Genomic DNA, 26,487 nt, shown 5'->3' on the forward strand with positions numbered 1-26,487 from the left:
GCACATTGCAGGAGTAGTTGAATTTCACCCCAGGGAACTAGGTAGTTCACATATAATTTCTTGCCTTAATCACATCGATCGATAAAGAAATCCTTCCGACGGGCTTTGATTTACGTTGGAAATAAAATACTATACACAATCATAAATAGAAACATAAACACATGTGATGTTTGTTCAACACTTGCTGCATGAATTAGCCATACAAACATGTTGGAGAGTATGTAAAGATCAGGTGTCATTCTTCCCAGTGCTCTAAGTCAGTGTTCAAAAACAAATCCAAACTGGGGCCGGACAGATACCTTGAGTGAAACAGGCCACATGCATAGGGAAAGGAATGTCCTATCTGAATGGTATGGATTCTAGTCAGCTACAGTGAATCACTGCCACGTGCCACGCAGAAAAGTGGGCTGTTGTTGCCAGGTCTTCTGCTTTTCACAAGAAATTGAGAAAACAGATTTTTTATGGAAATCTCTGAATATTTTAGTATAATATTCCTTCATCATTCATTCATTTAAAATAATGAGTTAAACAAAACACATTATAGGGCTGGCTATGGTCCACTGGCCATTGCTTCAGAATTCAGCTCTAACTGGTGATGCCAAATCATAAAGATGTTAAATAAGTACCCCACATGGGAGAGTCAGCCTTAGGCCATCCTGAAAGGAGGCGCACCACTGACCATCCTGATATGACTTCTGATTGTTCACCCTAATGCTGCTTTCATCTAGATGGGGTCAAACTGAATATTTTCTAGATCAAGGATTGGAGCAGTACTGATGCCACAGGCAGCCATTGCACCTGATTGAACTGTTAGCACTGCGGGGGGGAAAATATGGCTGGAGGGGGAGCCGGGAGGGCTGGATCTAGTCTATACCTGCTGAGCATCCTCTGCTTCTCCAACTAGGTAATGTGAAGATGCTTTAAACGATCTCTGAGGTTTCAACTAAAAGGTGCATGTTTACTTAAGTAATAACTATAGAAGCCTTGCTAAGTACCAAATCATTTTAACCTGCATCTTAGTAGGAATAAACCAAAAATCCCACTCTTACTCATTTTGGAGTACGTGGAAGAGAAAAAGCAACCCATCAATGGGATTGTATATTGTTTAACTGACTAGGCACATATAGCCCATTTGACCAATAAAAAAAAATGATGTAATGACCTTGTGACTCCTTAGTGTGAACTCCTGCATTGTGTTTACCTTAAAAGCTATAAAATGTAACAGTCTACTCTTCTATGACCATTTTCACTCTTCTGCGTTCCCTTCCAGGTTAATCTGTATGTTCTAGGAGATTAACTGTCAGTGTTGAGTTACTCTAGGCCAGAGCTGTGGTTTCTTTTCCTAATTCCAGCAAACTCAAGGCAGGATGGGATTTAATATTCAATAGCACAGCTCTGGAGTCTGGATGTCTACGTTTGAATCCCAGGTTCACAATTTTGTGTCCAGAAGTTTTGGACAATCTCCTTGATGGCTCTGGGCTTCAGTTTCCAAAGCTGTAAAGGAAGAAGATGCTGTGAGGGTTGCCGTGTGGATGAAATAAGTAAAAATGATTAGAACAGTGTGTGGCACGTAATAAGTGTTCGATGAATGTCACCTGTCATAATTATGTTCCTTATAACATAGATGCCCAGGTGATATCCAACGGATGGTTTTTCTCATATCTAATCAGTGGTTTCAAGCATGTATAGGTAAAGAAGGAGAGATATAAATAGACTGAATGCCTTCAGTGAAAAGCCACCCTCAGAGGGAAATGGGCTATAAAGGAGGGGCTTCCCTGATGATCTTCCTCAGCACACAACGTGGGCTCCAATCCCATGAGACCACCTACTACCTACGGCTTCCCAAACTGCTAGGCTGCTACTCAACCTTCAGAGATCAACTCAATGCCATTGACTTTGTCTGGCTTTTGTGGAGAACCCCAGGTAGCATTAGTGGCTCCTTCGTGCTCTCACAACCTAAGTAATACTCCTGAATGATAGCACTCAGCCTGTTCGAATGTGTTATGTTTTTGTCTCTCCTCTATTCTATGAGTATCTCCCAGACCAGGGATCAGGTTGGTTCCTTATATCCCTAGTACTTTGCAAAGTGCTTGGCATGTCATGGAGATGCAGAAAATACTTGTTCAGTGAAAGAGTAAAAAAATAACTAGTGGCTAAAATTCTGATGGAATGGCAATGAATGGATGGGCAAGGGAAACAGGAATGAATTATACAGATTGTTGGTACCAAGTCCAAATTGTATTTTCTTCTTGGTTTTCCCTAGTTTAGAACAGTGGTTGGCTTAATATAATCTAGTCTTCTAAAGAGTCGTCAAATTCTGTTGCAAAATGATTGTAAATGTAAAAGGAAGCCAGATTAACTGCTCGCCGTCAGCTACAACACATCCCATGGTTAATTTCATCTCCTTTTCAACTCAGTGACGCTCAGCTTGGTCTTGTTGTTGCTGCTATTATGTTCTGATGCCCAGTAATTCCTCTTATCCTTCATGCCTTTTCTTCTCCATTCCATCTTGCCAAATTCTATTTATTCTCTGAAGCTCAACTTAATACTCACTCTTCTCCAAAGCTGCCCTATCCATATGACCTTCATTCATATTTCACAATTACCACAGTACGCTATTTTATATTTTTATTATCTCCCTGACAATGTATACATTTCCTGTGAGGAAGACCCACATATTCTATTTCCCCTTATATATCTTTTTTTTTTTTTTTTTGTGGTACGCGGGCCTCTCACTGACGTGGCCTCTCCCGTTGCGGAGCACAGGCTCCAGACGCGCAGGCTCAGCGGCCATGGCTCACGGTCCCAGGCGCTCCGCGGCATGTGGGATCTTTCCGGACCGGGGCACGAACCCTTGTCCCCTGCATCGGCAGGCGGACTCTCAACCACTACACCACCAGGGAAGCCCCCCCTTATGTATCTTATATTCACAATGACTACAAATTTCTAAGCAACCGGGGCAAATTTTGGAGCAAAGGAGTTTTTTCTTTATAAGAGAAATCATAACAAGCATAAACATTAAATATTACTTGTCTTTTATTTTACTAAAGATCTAAAAAATGTTTTCTAACTCCCATCACACACCAAAATAAACTTTAGATATATCAAATGTTTAAGCAAAAATAACAAAATTATAAAAATGTAACAAGTGCTAAAAGTAAACATATTTAAGATACTGGTATTGGGCAGAAAAAGTAGAGAAAAAGATTGATCATGTAAATATTGAAAATAGTATTTTTGCACATCAGACTACTTAGCGGCAAATGTTATATAGTAACACGTCAGAAAAAAATAATATCCTGGATATATGAACCACACTTACAAGTCAGTAAGAAAAAATGAGCCTATCAATCAAAAGAAAATTGAGTAAATACATGATAAAGAATATACGCAATAATCAGATAAAGTTCTTCTTAGTTTCTAGTGATCCAATTGAAATTTAAGTGAACACTGAGATAAAACTCAAGACTGGAGAAAAATGACTGCAGTGTTTCCAGAGGGTGATTTGTTGATATGTATCAAAAAGCCTCAGAATATCTACATCCTCTCATCCAGAAATTCCACTTACAGGGTAAAAATGGGTGTGATCCAAGGGGGAGGATATTGCCAGCACTGTAACTGTAATGGCTGCTTCCTTTTATCTTGTTTTTTCTTTTTAAATAACGTGTATTCTCTATCCTTTCTAAGAAGAATGTACTAGGTATTTAGAATATAAAAATATTCTTAAAATGACTACAAATCCAAAATGCTGCTTAAAAAAAGATATACCAGCTAATACTGCTAAAGGTATTCTTCATTTATGGTCCAGGGTGAACATAGAAGCTTTTTTCTTTTTTTTAGTTTATATCATGTAAAGTTATGAATTTCATTTTAATACATGGTGAAAGAAAGAACAAGTTTTGTACAAAAAAAATCAGGGATTTTTTAAAATTATTATGGACTTGAATTGAATATAGCTTCACTTCTCAGCTCTCTGGCTTGGGGCAGTTTCCATAGTCCTCCAGGACCTTAATTTTTCTCATCAGTAACAAAGGTTTCTAATACGTACCTTTCAGGTCTGTTGTAAAGTTAAATTAAATAAACTAAGTAGAGAATCTGGCCAAATTCCTGGTGCTCAATAAATGGCCATGATTCCATAAAATGAAACTCTTAGAGAAAAGAGCCAGTTAGTTTTAAACTGAGAAATCATTCAGTCAATGTAAAGGTAGACACACGTGTTAGTATAACTTGAACAGGAGACTCTTTTATGGAGGTGTGAATCTATGTGCTTTGCACATGATGGGTGCTTGAAGTTGGTTTCTTTGGCTGGAGAAGGTGGGCCTAGGTTTTCCAGAGGCTGGGCTAGCTCTCTGATCTTGTTACACTCCCAGCATTGCACCAGCATCTTTGGCTAACATTCTTCTTGGTGTGTTCCTTCACTATTTCCTCATCAAGATCTCTAACTTGGGGCTAGGCATCGCATGGAACGGCAGTAGGACTGATGTCAGTTCTTAGATTTCCACTGACAGCTCTGCTGACGGAGAGCAGAGGGAAGAAAACAGATGTAGGAAAAAGAAGCTTCGATGCCTGCTTGCCAAATCCTTGCTCATAAACTTTCCCAATGCAGAAAACCTCTCTAAAGCCACTTGTACATTTTCTCTCTTTTTAAAAATTGTCTGACATTTATTCTTTATCACATTACCCTCTCTGGCTGATCTTCAGATACTTAGAGCCTCTTGCCCTATCTCCAGCCTACATGCCCTAATCCCTTCTTTATCGGGCAGGGGTTTTCTCAGATGTGCATGATGGATGCTGAGAGATTTGCTAACAGGTGGGGTGAGAATCATTCCCCAGGCTCTGCGGGAGCCTCACGTGGCAAACAAAGGCGGCGGGTCTGGGAGGCATCGCCCAGACTGCTTGTGCATTGAGGACAGGGGAAGGGGGCCAGTGGCAGCTGTTCAACACAGTATTTCCAGCCTGCGACACAGAGGTGTTTAGGACGTGTTTGCCGATCTAAAGGTGAGCCTTGCCTGTGACACCTGCCAGGTGGTATGCTGATGGTCAGTGATCTGGTAAGAGATGGTGCTTTTACTAAAACAGGTTGTAAATCCCATCCCTCCTCCCCAGACAAGTAATATCCCTGCCAGGGGTCTTGTATCCCTCCTCAAGTACCTCGAGGGCAGCCCCACAGAGACAAATATTTATTGACGTTGAAAGAAGACTCATTTTGGACACGAGCTGAGGTGGGTTCAAGCTATCTAGGTTAAATTAGCTTATTCATATAAAATACTGACATATGGGAGGCCAAAAAGGGGTACTAATTCTCAGTGGGGATCTCCCAGCAGCTCTACTTCTGCCTCCTCTGTGAAGTCACCCCTGATTTGCACAGGCAGCTTTTCCCCATGTCTCAGATACAGGCCTGCCTTATACAGACATCTGTCCCTTCACCCCCATCATTAACTTAGGTTCCCCTGTAACTTACTTATTCGGGGTCTGGCCCAGAGCAAGTGCTGAAGGAACAAAAGTTTCTCTTTTGTATTATAAAGATGAGCTCAGGGTTCAGACTTGAGATAGGAGGAGTGCTTCCTGCCTTCCTCTTCTCTCCAGCCCCCCACCCAGAAGGACAGTAGGGGTTGCGTGGGCCCCTCAGTCTGAATGGTGGCTCAGTGCCTGGGTCACTGGCTCCCACAGGGGAAGGGGTGCGGAGCAGCGGGCGTGGTGGCTCAGGGGCCTGGGCACGAAGCATTGGCTGTGGGTGGAGTGATCATTCCTGGGACACATTTAGTACTTGCTTGTCTTTACCATCCACGTTTCTTTTCTTCCAAGAGCTTCAAGGATGATCTTGCCTTCTTCTCACCACTGCTATTCCCTCCTCATCACTTTGGCTTTTCTCTTTCCAAAGTAGGGCAAAACCGTTTTGATTGAACCATCACATGCTTTGGGGTAGTTCAGAGCTGTACCAAAGAGACAGTTCCAGAGGTCCCCTGGGAGATCCCGTGAGAGAGAAAGCAGATTCCAGGGGTCCTGCTGATGAGACCCATCTCTGGAGACAGGAGGAGGGAAAGAGAGAGGGTGGAAGTGAGACTCAGCTGGCCCCCATCCCTCCTCTGTCTGTGCAGTTTCACCCCCCAAGCAAAACAATCCCCAGTGACTTGTAGGTGTATAGTGGGGACAGGAGCTAGTTCTAGAAGTTGGAGTAGGGAGAGAAATGTGAGCAGCAGGGGACAGCCATCTCTCCAATGTCAACAGAAAGGGAGAGACGCCCTTTGTCTCGGTCAGCCCTCCATGGTGGTTCAGATTAAGTCCAGTGACTGCTAAGACAGTAATAATAGCCGTGAAAACAATAACTGTTAACATAAACTGAGCTACTGTAAACTTAATTGAATATGCACATGCACACCCGTAAGATAAGCACTATTTCCTATTTACTAATAAGGAATCTGGAACTTGGAGAGGTTAAGTAGACTGTCTGAGATTCTGTAGTTTGAAAGTGGTGGCATTGTAATCTGAACCCAAGTGGTCTAGCTCCAGAGCTCCCCCCAACCATTATACTGTGTATTCAAAGACTTTTGCTTCAGGTTTTTAAAACACACACACACACACACACACACACACACACACACGGACACATACACAATACATGCACAGTTAACATACAAACCCTTTTTATTACTAAACTGTTCACACACATCCATCATTTAATACGATGGAAGCAATGGTGGGGACTGCGAAATTCTATGTCCCCACCAGTTTTTGTTTTAAATAACCACTTATTGAGATATATTTCACCTTCCATAAAATTTACCAATTTATTTAAAGTGTACATTTTAATAGGGAGGGTGGGAGGGAGATGCAAGAGAGAGGAGCTATGGGGATATATGTATATGTATAGCTGATTCACTTTGTTATACAGCAGAAACTAACACCATTGTAAAGCAATTATACTCCAATAAAGATGTTAAAAAAAAAGTGTACATTTTAGTGCTTTTTGGTATATTCAGAGAGTTGTGCAACCATCAACTCTGCTTAATTACGGAACATTTCATCACCCCCAAAAGAAGGCCCACACCCATTAGTAATCATTCCCTATTTCCTTTTTCCCTCAGCCTGTGGTTACCACTAATCTACTTTCTGTTTCTCATATAAATGGAATCATATACACGTGGTCTTTTGTGACATATTTCTTTCACTTAGCATGTTTTCAAGCTTCACCCACATTGTAGCATGTATCAGTAATTTATTCTTTTTATGGTTGAATAATATTCCATTGTAGGATCGTACCATAATTTGTTCAGAGATTCATCTGTTGATGGCTGTGCTGGTTACCTCTTTTTTTTTTAACTTTTTATTTTATATTGGAGTATAGTTGATTAACAATGTTGTGTTAGTTTCAGGTGTACAGCAAAGTGATTCAGTTATACATATATATGTATCTATTCTTTTTCAAATTCTTTTCCCATTTAGTTTGTTTATATAATATTGAGCAGAGTTCCCTGTGCTATACAGTAGGTCCTTGTTATCCATTTTAAGTATAGTAGTGTCTGCATGTCAATCTCAAACTCTTAACTAATATGAATAAGGCTTTTATGAATATTCATTTACAAGTTTTTGTGTAGACATATGTTTTCATTTTGGGGTATATGTCTAGAAGTGGAACTGCCAAAGTGTTTTCCACAGTGGCTGCACCATTTTACATTTCCAGTAGCAATGTACAAAGTTCCAATTTCTTTACCCTCAGACAACACTTTTTGTTTTCTGTTCTTTTTATTTTTTAAGATTTTAAAGCCATCCTGGTGGGTATGAAGTGGTATTTCATTATGGTTATGATTTGCGTATTCCTAATGAATATTATTGACCATCTTTTCATGTGCTTATTGGTCATATGTATATCTTCTTTGGACAAATGTCTATTCAAACCCTTTGCCCATTCTTTTTTTTTTAACATCTTTATTGGAGTATAATTTCTTTACAATGCTGTGTTAGTTTCTGCTTTATAACAAGTGAATCACTTATACATATACATGTATCCCCATATCTCCTCCCTCTTGCATCTCCCACCCTACCTATTCCACCCCTCTAGGTGGTCACAAAGCACCGAGCTGATCTCCCTGTGCAATGCAGCTGCTTTCCACTAGCTATCGATTTTACATTTGGTAGTGTATATATGTCCATGCCACTCTCTCACTTTGTCCCAGCTTACCCTTCCCCCTTCCCCATGTCCTCAAGTCCATTCTCTAGTAAGTCTGTGTCTTTATTCCTGTCCTGCGCCTATGTTCTTCGTGACCAGTTTTTTTTCTTTTTTTAGATTCTATATATATATGTGTTAGCGAACGTTATTTGTTTTTCTCTTTCTGACTTACTTCACTCTGTATGACAGACTCTAGGTCCATCCACCTCACTACAAATAACTCAATTTCGTTTCTTTTTATGGCTGAGTAATATTCCATTGTATATATGTGCCACATCTTCTTTATCCATTCATCTGTCAATGGACACTTAGGTTGCTTCCATGCCCTGGCTATCGTAAACAGAGCTGCAGTGAACACTGTGGTACATGACTCTTTTTGAATTACGGTTTTCTCAGGGTATATGCCCTGTAGTGAGATTGCTGGGTCATATGGTAGTTCTAGTTTTAGTTTTTTAAGGAACCTCCATACTGTTCTCCATAGTGACTGTATCAATTTACATTCCCACCAACAGTGCAAGAGGGTTCCCTTTTCTCCACACCCTCTCCAGCATTTATTGTTTGTAGAATTTTTTTTTTTTTTTCCCGATACGTGAGCCTCTCACTGTTGTGGCCTCTCCCGTTGCGGAGCACAGGCTCCAGACGCGCAGGCTCAGCGGCCATGGCTCACGGGCCTAGCCGCTCCGCGGCATGTGGGATCTTCCTGGACCGGGGCACAAACCCGTGTTCCCTGCATCGGCAGGCAGACTCTCAACCACTGTGCCACCAGGGAAGCCCTGTTTGTAGATTTTTTTGATGATGGCCATTGTGACTGGTGTGAGGTGATACCTCATTGTAGTTTTGATTTGCATTTCTCTAATGATTAATGATGTTGAGCATTCTTTCATGTGTTGTTGGCAATCTGTATATCTTCTTTGGAGAAATGTCTATTTAGGTCTTCTGCCCATTGTTTTTATTTCCATTTCTCTAGGAGGTGGGTCAAAAAGGATCTTGCTGTGATTTATGTCATATAGTGTTCTGCCTATGTTTTCCTCTAAGAGTTTTATAGTGTCTGGCCTTACATTTAGGTCCTTAATACACTTTGAGTTTATTTTTGTGTATGGTGTTAGGGAGTGTTCTAATTTCATTCTTTTACATGTAGCTGTCCAGTTTTCCCAGCGCCACTTATTGAAGAGGCTGTCTTTACTCCATTGTATATTCTTGCCTCCTTTATCAAAGATAAGGTGACCATATGTGCGTGGGTTTAGCTCTGGGCTTTCTGTCCCGTTCCATTGATGTATATTTCTGTTTTTGTGCCAGCACCATACTGTCTTGATTACTGTAGCTTTGTAATATAGTCTGAGGTCCAGGAGCCTGATTTTTCTCCAGCTCCGTTTTTCTTTTCCAAGATTGCATTGGCTATTCGGGGTCTTTTGTGTTTCCACACAAATTGTGAACTTTTTTGTTTTAGTTCTGTGAAAAATGCCAGTGGTAGCTTGATAGGGATTACACTGAATCTATAGATTGCTTTGGGTATTATAGTCATTTTCACAATGTTGATTCTTCCAATTCAAGAACATGGTATATCTCTCCATCTGTTTGGATCATCTTTAATTTCTTTCATCAGTGTCTTATAGTTTTCTGCATACAGGTTTTTTGTCTTCTTAGGTAGGTTTATTCCTAGGTGTTCTTTTTGTTGCAATGGTAAATGGGAGTGTTTCCTTAATTTCTCTTTTAGATTTTTCATTTTTAGTTTATAGGAATGCAAGAGATTTCTGTGCATTAGTTTTGTATCCTGCTACTTTACCAAATTCATTGATTAGCTCTAGTAGTTTTCTGGTAGCATCTTTAGGATTCAATATGTATAGTATCATGTCATCTGCAAACAGTGATAGCTTTACTTCTTCTTTTCCGATTTGGATTCGTTTTATTTCTTTTTCTTCTCTGATTGCTGTGACTAAAACATCCAAAACTATGTTGAATAATAGTGGTGAGGAGAGTGGACAACCTTGTCTTGTTCCTGATCTTCGTGGAAATGGATTCAATTTTTCACCATTGAGGATGATGTGGGCTGTGAGTTTGTCATATATGGCCTTTATTATGTTCAGGTAAGTTCCCTCTGTGCCTACTTTCTGGGGGGGTTTTATCATAAACCGGTGTTGAATTTTGTCGAAAGCTTTTTCTGCATCTATTGAGATGATCATATGGTTTTTATCTTTCAGTTTATTAATATGGTGTATCACATTAATTGATTTGCTTAGATTGAAGAATCCTTGCATTCCTGGAATAAACCCCACTTGATCATGGTGTATGATCCTCTTAATGTGCCGTTGGATTCTGTTTGTTAGTATTTTGTTGAGGATATTTGCATCTATGTTCATCAGTGCTATTGGCTTGTAGCTTTATTTTTTTGTGACATCTTTGTCTGGTTTTGGTATCAGGGTAATGGTGGCCTTGTAGAATGACTTTGGGAGTATTCCTCCCTTTGGTATATTTTTGAAGAGTTTGAGGAGGATAGGTGTTAGCTCTTCTCTAAATGTTTGATAGAATTCGCCTGTGAAGCCATCTAGTCCTGGGCTTTTGTTTGTTGGAAGATTTTTATCACAGTTTCAATTTCAGTGCTTGTGATTGGTCAGTTTATATTTTCTATGCCTTCTTGGTTCAGTCTCAGAAGGTTGTGCTTTTCTAAGAATTTGTCCATTTCTTCCAGGTTGTCCATTTTATTGGCATATAGTTGCTTGTAGTCACCTCTCATGGTCCTTTGTATTTCTGCAGTGTCAGTTGTAACTTGTACTTTTTCATTTCTAACTCTACTGATTTGAGTCTTAACCCTTTTTTTCTTGATGAGTCTGGCTAATGGTTTATCAATTTTGTTTATCTTCTCAAAGAACCAGCTTTTAGTTTTATTGATCTTTGCTATTGTTTCCTTCATTTCTTTGTCATTTATTTCTGACATGATCTTTATGATTTCTTTCCTTCTGCTAACTCTGGGCTTTTTTTGTTCTTATTTCTCTAATTGCTTTAGGTATAAGATTAGGTTGTTTATTTGAGATGTTTCTTGTTTCTAAAGGTAGGATTGTATTGCTATAAACTTCCCTCTTAGAACTGCTTTTGCTGCATCCCATACGTTTTGGGTCATTGTGTTTTCATTATCATTTGTTTCTAGGTACTTTTTGATTTCCTCCTTGATTTCTTTGGTGATCTCTTGGTTATTAAGTAGTGTATTGTTTAGCCTCCTAGTGTTTGTATTTTTTACAGATTTTTTCTGTAATTGATATCTAGTCTCATAGCATTGTGGTCAGAAAAGATACTTGATATGATTTCAGTTTTCTTAAATTTACCAACACTTGATTTGTGACCCAAGATATTATCTGTCCTGGAGAATGTTCCATGAGCACTTGAGAAGAAAGTGTAATCTGTTGTTTTTGGATGGAATGTCCTATAAATATCAAGTAAGTCCATCTTATTTAATGTATTATTTAAAGCTTGTGTTTCCTTATTTATTTTCATTTTGGATGATCTGTTCATTGGTGAAAGTGGGGTTTTAAAGTCCCCTACTATGATTGGGTTACTGTTGATTTCCTCTTTTATAGCTGTTAGCATTTGCCGTATGTATCGAGGTGCTCCTATGTTGGGTGAATAAATATCTACAATTGTTATACCTTGTTCTTGGATTGATCCCTTGATCATTATGTAGTGTCCTTCTTTGTGTCTTGTAATAGTCTTTGTTTTAAAGTCTATTTTGTCTGATATGAGAATTGTTCCTCCAGCTTTCTTTTGATTTCCATTTGCATGGAATATCTTTTTCCATTCCCTCACTTTCAGTCAGTATGTGTCCCTAGGTCTGAAGTGGGTCTCTTGTAGACAGCGTATATACAGGTCTTGTTTTTGTATCCCTGCAGCCAGTCTATGTCTTTTGGTTGGAGCATTTAGTCCATTTACATTTAAGGTAATTATCAATATGTATGTATGTTCCTATTACCATTTTCTTAATTGTTTTGCTATTGTAGGTCTTTTCCTTCTCTTGCGTTTCCTGCCTGGAGAAGTTCCTTTAGCATTTGTTGTAAAGCTGGTTTGGTGGTGCTGAATTCTCTTAGCTTTTGCTTGTCTTTAAAGGTTTTAATTTCTCCATCGAATCTGAATGAGATCCTTGCTGGGTAGAGTAATCTTGGTTGTAGGTTTTTCCCTTTCATCACTTTACATATGTCCTGCCACACCCTTCTGGCTTGCAGAGTTTCTGCTGAAAGATCAGTTGTTAACCTTATAGGGATTCCCTTGCTGCTTTTAATGTTTTTTCTTTGTATTTAATTTTTGAGTTTGATTAATATGTGTCTTGGCATGTTTCTCCTTGGATTTATTCTGTATGGCACTCTCTGTGCCTCCTGGACTTGATTGCCTATTTCCATTCCTATATTAGGGAAGTTTTCAACTATAATCTCTTCAAATGTTTTCTCAGTCCCTTTGTTTTTCTCTTTTTCTTCTGGGACCCCTATAATTCGAATGTTGGTGCGTTTAATGTTGTCCCAGAGGTCTCTGAGACTGTCCTCCATTCTTTTCATTTTTTTTCTTTATTCTGCTCTGAAGTAGTTATTTCCAGTATTTTATCTTCCAGGTCACTTATCCATTCTTCTGCCTCAGTTATTCTGCTATTGATTCCGTCTAGAGAATGTTTAATTTCATTTATTGTGTTGTTCATCATTGTTTGTTTGCTCTTTAGTTCTTCTAGGTCCTTGTTAAATGTTTGTTGTATTTTCTCCATTCTATTTCCAAGATTTTGGATCATCTTTACTATCATTCTTTTTCAGGTAGACTGCCTATTCCTCTTCATTTGTTTGGTCTGGTGGGTTTTTATCTTGCTACTTCATCTGCTGTGTGTTTCTCTGTCTTCTCATTATGCTTAACTTACTGTGTTTGGGGTCTCATTTTCTCAGGCTCCAGGTTTGTTGTTCCCGTTGTTTTTGGTGTCTGTCCCCAGTGGCTAAGGTTGGTTCAGTGGGTTGTGTAGGCTTCCTGGTGAAGGTGACTAGTGTCTGTGTTCTGGTGGATGAGGCTGGATCTTGTCTTTCTGGTGGACAGGTCCACATCTGGTGGTGTATTTTGGGGTGTCTGTGATCTTATTATTTTAGGCAGCCTTTCTGCTAGTGGGTGGTGTTGTGTTCCTGTCTTGCTAGTTGTTTGGCATAGGGTGTCCAGCACTGTAGCTTGCTGGTCGTTGAGTTGAGCTGGGTCTTGGTGTTGAGATGGAGATCTCTGGGAGGCTTTCGCTGTTTGATATTACGTGGAGCTGAGAGGTCTCTGGTTGACCAATGTCCTGAACTCGGCTCTCCCACCTCAGAGACACAGGCCTGACACCCGGCTGGAGCACCAAGACCCTTTTGGGAGGTCTGAGGTCTTCTGCCAGCGTTCAGTAGGTGTTCTGTAGGAGTTGTTCCACATGTAGATGTATTCCTGATGTATTTGTGGGGAGGAAGGTGATCTCCATGTCATACTCTCCTGCTATCTTGAAGGTCTCCCCCTTTGCCCATTTTTAAAATGGCTCTCAAAGAAAGAAGAAAATGCAAATTTAAGCAAGTTAAAAAATGACCTGAAATGTAAGAGTTCTTTATGTTTTCTGAATACACGTCTTTTATCAGATATATATGATTTGCAAGTATTTTCTCCCATTTGATGGGTTGTCTTTTCACTTTCTTGATGATCTTTTTTGAATCACAAAAGATTTTACTTTTTTTTTTTTTTGGCGGTACGCAGGCCTCTCACTGTTGTGGCCTCTCCCATTGTGGAGCACAGGCTCAGCGGCCATGGCTCACGGGCCTAGCTGCTCTGCAGCATGTGGGATCATCCCTGACCGGGGCACGAACCCATGTCCCCTGCATCGGCACACAGACTCTCAACCACTGCGCCACCAGGGAAGCCCAAGATTTTACTTTTGATGAAGTCTAATTCATCAATATTTTTTCATTGCTAGTGCTTTTGGTTCCGTATGTAAGAAATTATCACCTAAAGTCATGAAGACTACCTCCTATGTTTTCTTCTAAAAGTTTTATATTTTCAGCTTATAAGATTTAGGTCTATTATCCATTTTAAGTTAATCACTATGTAGGGTGTGAGGTAGAGGTTCTGCTTTAGTCTTTGCATGAGGACATCCCAGTTATCCCAGCACCATTTGTTGAAAATCCCATCAGTTAATTTTTAAAATCAGAGTATCAATAAGTTACTATTTTATAGATATCGTATATAGCATATTTGAGTACACTTTTTATTAATTTCCTCACTTGCTTAAATTTCTCTTTTCTTTCCTCTGTAAGAGCCAGGACTTATCAGTTTTGTTTACCACTGTATTCATAATGACAAGGACAGTGCCAGGCATATATTATGTACTCAAATATTTGTTTAGTAACTGAGTTTGTACCTTGTAAGGCTGCTAATATATGAATTCAAATTTCAACCAAATTAGAGCATTCTGAAGTATTTCCCAGGTACCAATTGCTTCTCCAGCACAGTGACTTCTCACCCCTGGCATCTCAGAATGCAGCTGAGTAGAAAGTGGAAGACACTACATTCAGGTACCAGATTGTCCTTATATAGGACCCCACAACCAACCTTCTGCTAGATATACCCATCTATCACTTCTTAAAAACAGCAACAAAGATGTCTTCCACTGCTCTTAGGAAGAAATAAAAAAATGAAGTAGGGCTTCAAGAAGAAAAAAGGAATAGAAATATACATTAATAGACTTGCATGATTTTGAGGTTCCCAACCAGGGCAGTATTTTTGTGGTTGCCTCAAGGATGTCTGCGAAATAACATCCTTGTTGAAAAACGTTAGTGCTGTTAAAAAGAGCACATGGACCAAACTCTAAGTTTTTGCTTTGCCTTTTACTATGATATAACCTTGGGCAATGGTGCCTTTTTTTCTTCATCTGAAAAGAGGGACAAAAATGACCTATGCACAGGATAATTGTAAGAATTGAAAGAGACTTGGCCTTAGTCTGTTCAGCTGGTATAATAAACTACTATAAACTGGATAGCTTATAAACAACAGAAATTTATTTTTCGAAGTTCTGGAGGCTGGAAAGTCCAAGATCAATGTGCTGGCGGATTCGGCATCTGGTGAGGGCCTGCTTTCTTGTTCATAGATGGTGCCTTCTTGTTTGTGTACTTACGTGGTGGAAGCGGCAAGGGAGTTCTCTGGGTCCTTTTTTATAAGACCCTTATCCTATTTATCAGAGCGGAGCCAAAGGCCCCACCTCCTAATTCCATCATCTTGGGTGTTAGATTTTCAGTATACGAATTTTAGGGGACACAGACATTCAATCTATAGCAGATACCATATACTACCAAATCCATTGTCAGTAAGGTATAGATATCTGCTTCCTTACCCAGTTACTCTCAGAAGAGAGCAAGCAGTGAAAACTGTAAGAAGAAAGAATTATAAATGAGGAAGAAATGTCCTTTGAAAATGACCATGGTTTCATATGTTGATAATTTGTTTCTGTTCAGGAGGCCATACACTGTGCCAAATAGAATTCTATTGGTCATAGAAATTTTCTAAATTGCTCTTTATTTTGTTTTCTTCCCTATGCTTGGGCACTAGGCAGACATTTTCCATGAGCTTACTCAGCTTTTAATAGCAAGACTGAGTCTCTCAAGTCTCTTTGTATATATAGGTCATGAACTCTCGTAAATCCTGCCTTCCTGTAAGCAATATGGTATATTGGAAACAAACCTGAATTTGAATCCCGTGTTTTCTCCTTACTAGCTGTGTGACTTTGGACAAGTTGCTACAATGCTCTGAGCTTCAATTTCTTTAGTTTTAGCTTCCTTTTCAGTTGAATGTGGGTGAATTATAAAATTTAAGGAAATACTGAAGAACCAGGACTTAAAAAATAGAATAGAACCAGTGTAGTCTTGGAATCTAAGGATCCACTGGACTTTTTTTGGGGGCGGGGGTTGGGAGAATGCCCCAACACAGGCATCAATCGGTTCCGACTCTCTCCATCTATCATCTGCCTTAAGATTTGAATTCCCAAGGGAAAAAATCTGATTGGCCTAGCTTAGATCATGTGCCTACCCCATGGCCCTCTAACAGTCTTACTAAGACTTCAACAGATGGTAGAGAAGATGCACTGTGGTCTTTTCTTCTTTTTCTTGCTCTATGAAGAGTATTGCTTGATAGGAGCTTGAGTACTGGAAAAGGGACTCAACCAACCCATAGTGATCTAGCAAAAAGAGGGCTGCAGTCATAAGTAGCTTGACCTTACTTCTTTCTAGCCCTTCCCGGCTCTTACCAGTGTCTCCAGCTGGCCAAAGCCAACTGGCAGCTTGATGGCAAGAGAGCCCATTGATACAGTTTATATGAAGTCAGCCTCCTAGGGAACACAGTAGAGAAGAGTGGAAAGTGAAACTGTAGGGGCTAATGAAAAATATTTGTAGCTTGTGCATATAATGTCCCTAAAATATTCATGGTAGTGAATTCTTTCTTCCCTCTTATTTAGAAAAAGGTCTCATGATTTCTCTTATCCCAGAAAAAATAACTATGCATGCAATCCCTGGTTCAGGAAATTCCTAATAATTTGGAAGTGGCCAAAGGCAGGAGTCAGCAGGTTTCTCTCCACTTCTTCCCTGGTGCAGCCTGATCTCAGCAAGGCCCAGCTCCAGCTGTGCCCCCTCCTTGAAGAGCCTCATGGAGGCTGTGGGTGGCAGTTCCTCCTACGCTGGTGGCTCTCTGAGCTGCTGCCAAGACTGGAGGAAGCCACTTCAAAAGACACCACCACACCACTGATAAATGGAATCAGAAGGGCCCTGCTTCAGCCCAGACTGTGTCTAAGCACTTTTCACCAGGCCCCATTCTTGAGGATGCATTCCTCTTCTAAGTGGATTTGGGTAATGATGGGGGGGCCTCTCTACCAGGCAGCCATTTGTAAAATACAAACTCATCCCTCAGTGTTAGGAATACGGGGAGATGAGGGGTTCAGCTTGAAGAGAAGAAAATGGGGTTTCTGCCATGGCCTGTCTATAGGTTCCCTCTAGTTCCTATTTGCTAAATAAGGTTGGAATACTTTTCAGTTTACTCTCAGAAAACAGATCATTTGTAATCTCTGAATGCATTAAAAATAGACCGACTCAAGTTAAATTTACGTTTTTCTGCCATAGTTTTCAAGTGAATTCAATCACTATGATTCCATGGTTTAGGAAAATAACAAAATTAGATACTTGTAGTAAATGAGCCTTTGTTTTTTTTCAAGGACAGCATGACATGGTGAGGGGAACACAGAAGTGAGGCTCCCAAACCTGGATATTCGTATCTGTTGAACTTGGGAAAGTCATTTCTTCTCTTTGGGCCTCAGCTTCAACATTTACAGTGACAGTTGGATAGGAAATAAAGTGATGATTCAAATACACACGGTGGCCAAATATACCCTAGAGGAATGTTCTACAGCAGATGTGATGAGAAGGAATTAGCTCTAGAAGGGAGGAAGTATGCTGTGATCAGGGACGGCTGCAATCATTTCTGATTTGCCTTTTAAACTTCCTGAGTTGTGGATTCCAAGTTTTACACTCCATTTTTCTTTATGCCTTTTTCTGTTTTAGTATTTTCATAGTAGGGAAACAAGGATAGGATTGTTTGTGTGACATGATTTTGCTTTTATTTTTTTTTCTGTACGCGGGCCTCTCACTGTTGCGGCCTCTCCCGTTGTGGAGCACAGGCTCCGGACGCGCAGGCTCAGCAGCCATGGCTCACGGGCCCAGCCGCTCCACGGTATGTGGGATCTTCCCGGACCGGGGCACGAACCCGTGTCCCCTGCATCGGCAAGTGGACTCTCAACCACTGCACCACCAGGGAAGCCCCAATGGATTTTTAGATTCCACAAATAAGTGATAACACACAGTATTTGTCTTTCTCTGACTTATTTTACTAAGCATGATACCCTCTAGGTCAGTCCATGTTGTTGTAAATGGCAGAATTTTATTTTTTATGGCTGAGAAATATTTCATTGTATATGTGTGTGTGTGCACGTGTGTGCGAGTATGTATGTGTCTATATGTATGTATGTGTCTATACGCATGTCTATATGTACGTAGGTACATATGTGTATGTAGGTGTATATATATCACATCTTTTTTATCCATTCATCTGTTAATGGACACTTAAGTTGTGTCCGTATCTTGGCTATTGTAAATAATGCTGCTGTGAACATTGGGTTGCATGTATCTTTTCGAATTAGTGTTTTCATTTTCTTCAGGTGGAATTGCTGGATCATATGGTAGTCCTATTTTTAGTCTTTTGAGGAACCTCCATACTGTTTTCCATGTGGCTGTACCAATTTATGTTCTCACCAACAGTGAACTAGGGTTCCCTTTTCTCCATATTCTCACCAACGTTTGTTATTGGTACACTTTTTGATGATAACTATTCTGACAGGTGTGAGGTTTTATCTCATTGTGGTTTTGATTTACATTTATCTGATGATTTGTGATGTTGAGCATCATTTCGTGTACCTGTTGGCCATCTGTATATCGTCTTTGGAAAAGTGTCTTTCTATTTTATAATCAGGTTTTTGATACTGAGTTTTATGAGCTGTTTATATATTTTGGATATTAACTCCTTATCAGTCATATAAATTGCATATATTTTCTCCCATTCAGCAGGTTATCTTTTCATTTTGTTGATGGTTTCCTTTGCTGTGTAAAGTCTTTTAAGTTTATATAGGTTCCATTTTTTACTTTTGCTTTTGTTTCTCTTGAGAAGACAGGTCCAAAAACATATTGCTAAAATTTATGTCAAAGAGTATTCTGCCTATGTTTTCTCCTAGGAGTTTTATGGATTCAGGTCTTACATTTAGGTCTTTAACCCATTTTGAGTCTATTTTCATTTTGGTATGGGAAAATGTTCTAATTTCATTCTTTTAAGTGTAGCTGTCCAGTTTTCCCAGCACCACTTACTGAAGATACTGTCTTTTTAAAATTGTATCCTTGCCTCCTTTTTCATAGATTAACTGACCTTATAAGTGTGTGGGTTTATGACTTGATTCTCTATTCTGTTCCATTGATCTGTGTGTCTGTTTCTGTGCCACTACTATGCTGTTTTGATACTGTGCCTGCGTAGTATACTCTGAAGTCCGTAAGCATGATACTCCAGCTTTGTTCTTTTTTTCTCAAGATTCTTTTGGCAATTCGGGGTCTTTTGTGGTTCCATATAAATTTTAGGATTATTTGTTCTAGTTCTTTAAAAAATATGATAGCTATTTTGATAGGGATTGCATTGAATCTGTAGATTGCTTTGGGTAGTTTGGACATTTTAATAATATTAACTCTTGCAATCCATAAACATAGGATATCTTTCCTTTTTTTCGTATCGTCTTCAATTTCCATCTTCAATGTCATATAGTTTTCTGAGTATAGGTCTTTTCACCTCCCTAAATTTATTCCTAAATAGTTTATTCTTTTTGATGTGATTTTAAATGGGATCGTTTGCTCGCTTTCTCTGAGAGTTCACGATTAGTGTGTATAGAAAAGCTGCAGATTTCTGCATATTAATCTGGTATATTTGCAACTTTACTGACTTCATTTACAAGTTCTAGTAGTTTTTCTGTGGATACTTTAGGGCTTTCTACATATAGTATCATGCCAACTGCAAATGGTGACTACTGCTTCTTCCCTTCCAATCTGGATTCCTTTTGTTTCTTTATCTTGTTGATTGCTATGGCTAGGACTTCCAATACTATGTTAAATGGAGGTGGCAAGAGTGGGTATCCTTGTCTTGTTTCTGATTTTAGAGGAAAAGTTTTCAGCTTTTCACTGTTGAGTATGATGTTAGCTATGGGTTTATAATAGATGGCCTTAATTATATTGAGATATGTTCCCTCCTTACCAACGCTGATGAGAGCTTTTATCATGAATGGATGTTAAATTTTGCCAAATGCTTTTTCTTCATCTGTTGAGGTGATCATGTGATTGTTATCCTTCCTTTTGTTAATGTAGTGTATCACATTGATGGACTTGCAGATACTGACCCATCCTTGCATCTCTGGCGTAAATCCCACTTAATCATGGTGTATGATCCTTTTTATATACTGTTGAATTCAATTTGCTAATACTTTTTGAGGATTTTTACATCCATATTCATTAGAGATACCGGCCTATAATCTTCTTTTCTTGTAGTGTCTTTTGTCTGGTTTAAGTATCAGGGTGATGTTTACTTCATGGAATGAGTTTGAGAGCGTTTCCTCCTCTTCAAATTTTGGGAATAGTTTAGTTTGAGAAGGATAGGTGTTAGCTCTTGTTTATTTGTTTGGTGGAATTCCCTTGTGAAACTGTCTGGACCTGGACTTTTGTTTTCTAGGGGTTTTTAAATTATAAATTCAATTTTACCTCTAGTGATCAGTCCATTTAGATTGTCTTTCTTCCTAATTCAGTCCTGTAAGGTTGTGTATTTCTAGAAATTTGTCCATTTCTTCTAGGTTGTCCAATTTGTTGGCATATTACTGTGGCAATTTGTTAGGGTTTTTTGTATCTCTGTAATGAGGGTTATGTCTCTGCTTTTATTTCTTATTTTGTTTATTTGGGTCCTCTTTTTTTGCTTAATGAACCTGGCTTAAGACATCAATTTTGTTTAAATTTTCAAAAAAACAGCCCTTGGTTTCATTGAGTTTTTTCTATTTCTTTTGGTCTATTTTATTTATTTCTTCACTTCTTCTGACTTTGGGGTTTGTTTGTTTCTTTCTCATTACTTTAGATGGTAGGTTAGGTTGTTTGAGATTTTTCTTGTTTCTTAAGATAGACCTATATTGCTATAAATTTCCCTCTTACAGCCACTTTTGTTGCATCCCTTAGATTCTGGAAAGTTGTGTTTGTATTTTCATTTGTCTCCAGGTATTTTTTGGTTTCCTCTTTGATTCATTAACCCATTGGTTTTTTAGTAGCATGTTTAGTCTCCACATGTTTGTGTTTTTCCCCTTTTTCTTCCTATAATTAATTCCTAGTTTCGTATTGTGGTCCAAAAAGAAAAAATGCTTGGTATTATTTCTACCCTCTTAAATTTGTTGAGATTTGTTTTGTGTATCGTCTATCATAGCTTTTTGATTTATGGTTACCATGGGGTTATTTGTTGATCTGTATCTATTGTTTTAAACTGGTGGCCATTTAAGCTCAAACACATTCTAAAAGATCTACATACTTTTACTTCCCTCTCCCACACTTTGTGTTTCTGATGTCAGATTTTACATTTTCATGTTTATCTCCCTCAATTCTAAATGATAATCTTGCTGGGTAGAGTATCCTAAGTTGCAGGCTTTTTCTTTACAGCACTTTGAATATATCATATCACTCTTTTCTGGCCTGCAAAATTTCTGCAGAAAAATCAGCTGATAGCCTCATGGGGGTTCCCTTTATACAACTTTTTCTGTTTCTGCCTTTAGAATTCTCTGACTTTTGCCATTTTAATTATACTATGTCTTGGTGTGGTTCTGTTTGGGTTCATCTTGTTTGGGACCCTCTGTGCCCCCTAAACCTAGATATCTGTTTCCTTCTTCAGGTTTGGGAATTTTTCAGCCATGATTTCATCAAATATATTTTTAACCCCCTTTTTTCTCCTTCTTCTGGGACCCCCTTTAATATGAATGTTGATATGCTTTTTGTTGTAGTAGAGGTCCCATAAACTGTTCTCATTTAAAAATTTTTTCTGTTTGTTGTGATTGATTTCCATTATTCTATCTTCCAGATCATGTATGTATTCTTCTCTCTTACCTAGTCTGCTTCTATTCCTGTAGTCCTTCTATTGTGTTTTTCATTTCAGGTATTGTATTTTTCAGTTCTGGTTTTTTTTTTGGTATTTCAGGTATTGTACTTCCTTGTTGAAATTTTTGCTGTGTTCATCATCTATTCTTTTCCCTAATTCCATTAGCATTCTTAATACAAAAGCTTTGAACTCTTTATCTGGTAAATTATTTATGGTTTCATTAGTTGTTTTTTTCAGGGGTTTTCTCTTATTCTTTCAACTGAAACAAATTCCTGTCTTCTCATTTTGCTCAAGTTTGTCTCACTAAGAAATTAGGTGAAACACTTACCTGTTGCAGTCCTAAAGGGTCGTCCTTGTGTGGGAGCTTCCCTATATAGTCTGTGTGCCCAGTGGCTTTGGTAGGAGAACTGGATCAGATGTGAACATGAGTCATGTCTTCCCCCAGGGTGTGCTGGCAGCTATCACCACTAGAAGGTGGACCTGGAGATGGACAGCCTGGAGCCAGTGCCAGGTGTTAGCTGGGGCTTCTCCTCTATTCAGTGGCCAACATTACCCAATTGGGGGTGGGGCAGGTCCCAAGTTGCTGGAGCAGAAGTCTCAGGGTTGAGTCTCAGCTGGCTCCATTTCCTCTGAGTGTGGGCTGTCCCACCACCCAGCACCGCACCCTGCCCCAGAGGGGTGCTGTCGTGGAGCAAGAACAGCTGGAGCAGCCATAGGCTGTGGCAGTCCTGGCCCCGGTGACAGTTCTGGGCTGCCGTCGATGTACTGCCTCAGCAAAGACCAGTAATTTCTTTCTCCGATCCTGTTCAGATGCTGTTCTGGGTCTAGGCCGTCTTTGTCCCTCACAACTGCACACTCCCCTTCGCTGCTACAGCCCTAGCCCTAGGGTGGAGTTGACCATAGAGCAAGAGGTGCTGGTGCAGGCTCTGGTGTGGACTGGGATGGTCATGGGAGACTGGCCAGAGCCCCATGCAGTTTCAATCTGCTTCCAATGCCTTGTTTTGGGAGTGTGTGTACACTCTTCAAGAGTGGAGTCTAGGTTTCTTACAGTTTTCCTGTTACTTCCACTTGTTTTCAAACCACCTAAGGGAACCTGACTTTCCAGCACTGGCCCCCAGGGTTGGGGTACTCAATATGTGGTTTGAACCCTCATGCCCCAGGGAGGATCTTGGCCCTCCTCTTCTGTGTTCCCTTCCAGGGGCCCAGGTTCTAACATGATTGCTTCTCTTCCCTTGCTACCCAATTTCGTGTGGATCTTTTTTACAGCCTTGGTTGTACAAGGGTCTTCCTGCCAGTCTCCAGTTAGTTTTCAGTGAGACTTGTTCCACATGTAGATGTATTTTTGATGTGTTCATGGGAGGAGGTGAGCTCCACATCCTCCTACTCTGCCCTCTTGATCTCCCCTCTTCTATGCATCAATATTGTTAGAGTGCTTAGAATAGTACCTGGTGCATAATAAATGGTACATAAATGTTTGTTTATAAAAGAAGTGGCCATATGGTAAAATCTCTGGTTCGGGAAATTCCTAATAATTTGATGTGACCAAAGGCGTGAGTCAGCGGGTTTCTCTCCTCTATATTTTTAATATAGACGCTTAAGAAACTTGATTAGCGTTCATGGGCTTAGGAGCCAAATTCCCCACTGTTAATTATTAATGAACTCAGGTATCACTTGGGGGCCTCTCTGCCCATTAGAGATTTTGGTGACTTTGTCTTAATGCTCTAGGACTCAACCATTAGGAAAAGTGTTGAGTCCTCTCCCTAACTTTTGAACATGTCTGATATTGTAATAGGGATTGGAAACTGGATAAAGTACCTTTCTCTGTCATGTAAAAGAGGGTCCTACCTTTCAGTGTGGGATGCTGACTGTCCGGTAAGCAGCAACTCCTTCCATTCCTAGTGTCACTTCCTAGTCCCAGAATGCTGCTGCTGGAACTCCAGGCATCAAATCCTAGTTGTAGACCAGAAGAAAGATTTCCTAAAAAGTGAAAGAAAAAAAACCCAAAAACCTTATTGATTCTTTTTAAAGGAGTCTTAGAAGAAATTCTAGAAAATAATTCTGCCTTTATCTCTTTAGCCAGATACTAGAGAGGATCAAAAATAATCTTTTAGATGAACACACATTGTCAAGGCATAGATATTAGGAGGTAACTTTTCAGTTTTTACATGCAGTTCCCTTGTCACCATTCCCAAATATCTCAGACCCATGTATGGACATGGGTGTATACTCCGTCTCTCACCAGCCTTCAGAAGAAATCTATCTCATAATATTATATTTTGAGACTTACTGAAGTTTGTTATAGGTTTAGAGATGTAGGAATCACAGGTAAGCCATTCGGCCACTTAAGCCTGTCATGTTACCCAACAACACTTTTCTGTGCACCCCCCCATTCCTTCCAAAAACTTTTTTTAATTGTGATTAGCTTTTTTTTAACTCAGCATAGTTCTCTGGAGATTCATCCAAATTGTTATGTGTATTAAGACTTCACTCCTTTTTTAAAAATAATTAATTAATTAACTTATTTATTTTTGGCTATGTTGGATCTTCGTTTCTGTGTGAGGGCTTTCTCTAGTTGCGGCGAGCGGGGGCCACTCTTCATTGCGGTGCACGGGCCTCTCACTGTCGTGGCCTCTCTTGTTGCGGAGCACAAGCTCCAGACGCGTGGGCTCAGTAGTTGTGGCTCACGGGCCTAGTTGCTCCGCGGCATGTGGGATCCTCCCAGACCAGGGCTCGAACCCGTGTCCCCTGCATTGGCAGGCAGATTCTCAACCACTGCGCCACCAGGGAAGCCCCCCAAAACTTTTTATAATGTCAGAGCTTCCAATATGTGACTTTTTCTGCTGCCCACAGACCCCTGGAACATACTGCCTAGCTCTCTCCCTGTTTCCCCTCAGTTCTTTGAGGGAAGTGATGATCAGCTAGTTAGAAGGCTGGAGAACAAGAATAAGGATAGCAACCAACCATTTATCAAGTGTCTGGCATGTGGCAAATGCTCTGTTATATAACTAATTTTTATAACAACCTATCGAGGAGGCTGCTGTCATCCCATTGTCACCAACGAGGAAATTCAGGCTCAAGAGACTATAGTAAACGGCCCAATTGCATTTAAGCAGTGCTTACATTATTTGCGGCTCATACATTTATTCACTTGTGTGTTCTTTCATTCAATATTTCATTTTCACAAAACTCAATGAGGACATAAATGACAAACTGGGGTTACAACCAGGGGCAGTCAAATAAGCTCTCTGTTTTATGTGATTTTCCATCTAATTCTTTTCAAATCTTCTCTCCTCCAGGACAAACAGGCCCCCTTCCTTCAACTCTCTCTGAAATTACAAGGGTTTCTAGATCCCTTATCATAACAGCCTCCTCTTGACACGTTCTGGTTTGTCAGTGCCATTCTTGAAATGCTGCTCAGACTTGAAACTAATTCTAGATGTGGACAAAAAGCAAAACCAAACAAACTTTAATTCAAGACACTTCTTTTAATGGTAGACGGTCAGATCAAAGAGGGCAACTACTCTAATTAGAAGTTGTGTTACTGGCACCAAGTGCTAAGCCTAGCACAAGTTGAATAATGAGGTTTTGAAAGGGCTTGGGGTTGTACAGTTTAGTGATTTTATTTAGTGGAATGTGAGAACTGTCTACAGATATCTGAAGGGTTGTCATGTGGAACTGGTATTCGAGTTGCCTTTGTTGCTCGTAATAACCTTCTATTAATAATAATAACCATTATTTATGCAGCACTTTCTAAATATCCACTAAGTGTATGACTTGGAATATACTTTATTCCCTATAACAACTTTATTATTTGGGAATTATTATCATTTTGGAAATACTATTTCTATAAAATGCAGAAAGCAGCTGAGGTTTGGAGAGTCAAACTATTAATACTTAGGAACACTCAGAATAAGTAGTAATGAGAATCAAATCCATAGCTCTGCTGACTTAACCCAAAGCAGTGAAGTTACTGAGTTTTTGGACCATTCTCATTTACACCCAAGGCCTCAATTTCTCATCTGTAAAACAAGCAGTTTGAGTCCTAGGCTTTATAGAAGCAGTAGTGTGCTGGAGCCCACGTGGAATCTGAGAGCGGATGGGTTTATTTTTAGAAATGCTGTGAGCTGGTTTTAAACACAGCATCACTGGCAATTAAACTATGTAGACTGCACATTTAACATGTTACGTTAAAATATAAAGTGCTCAAATTCATTATTTTCTAATATTTGACTTCATCTATTTTATCTGTTCTCTTTAGGATATGAATAGCTATTGCATCTCTATGGTGGAAATAAATATTATAAAATAGCTGTGCTACTGCCATCTTTTCCCAGCTTCCCATTCAGTGGGGTCATTTTATAGCTTGTTATCTGCCAGATGGGAGTATTTACACCATGAAAATCGGCAGATACTACAAATCAAGGTTTGGTTTATTGTTCTGTTGATTGTATTGACTTATGAAAGTGATGGAAAATATAATACAGATTAAAGTTAAAATGTCATATCTATAGGCATTACAGCTGAGTTGCACAAAAAATAGGGAAATATTCTCCCAGTATTTGAAAACCATGATCCAATTCATAAAAGAAAGCACTCAATGTCTTTGA

At 39.5% G+C, this 26,487-nt stretch overlaps 1 long non-coding RNA gene across 1 annotated transcript in view; it reads left to right on the forward strand.

The window, feature by feature from the left end:
• The window catches only part of LOC137209860 (uncharacterized), a 194,976-nt gene that overhangs the window by 144,984 nt on the left and 23,505 nt on the right, over positions 1 to 26,487 (forward strand). Inside the window, exon 4 of the long non-coding RNA XR_010936144.1 lies at positions 26,139 to 26,303. This is a non-coding gene — a long non-coding RNA (uncharacterized lncRNA). The remainder of the gene's footprint in view (positions 1 to 26,138; positions 26,304 to 26,487) is intronic.

This window comes from Pseudorca crassidens, chromosome 17, assembly GCF_039906515.1.
Source record: "Pseudorca crassidens isolate mPseCra1 chromosome 17, mPseCra1.hap1, whole genome shotgun sequence".
In the NCBI taxonomy this organism is placed as follows: domain Eukaryota; kingdom Metazoa; phylum Chordata; class Mammalia; order Artiodactyla; family Delphinidae; genus Pseudorca; species Pseudorca crassidens.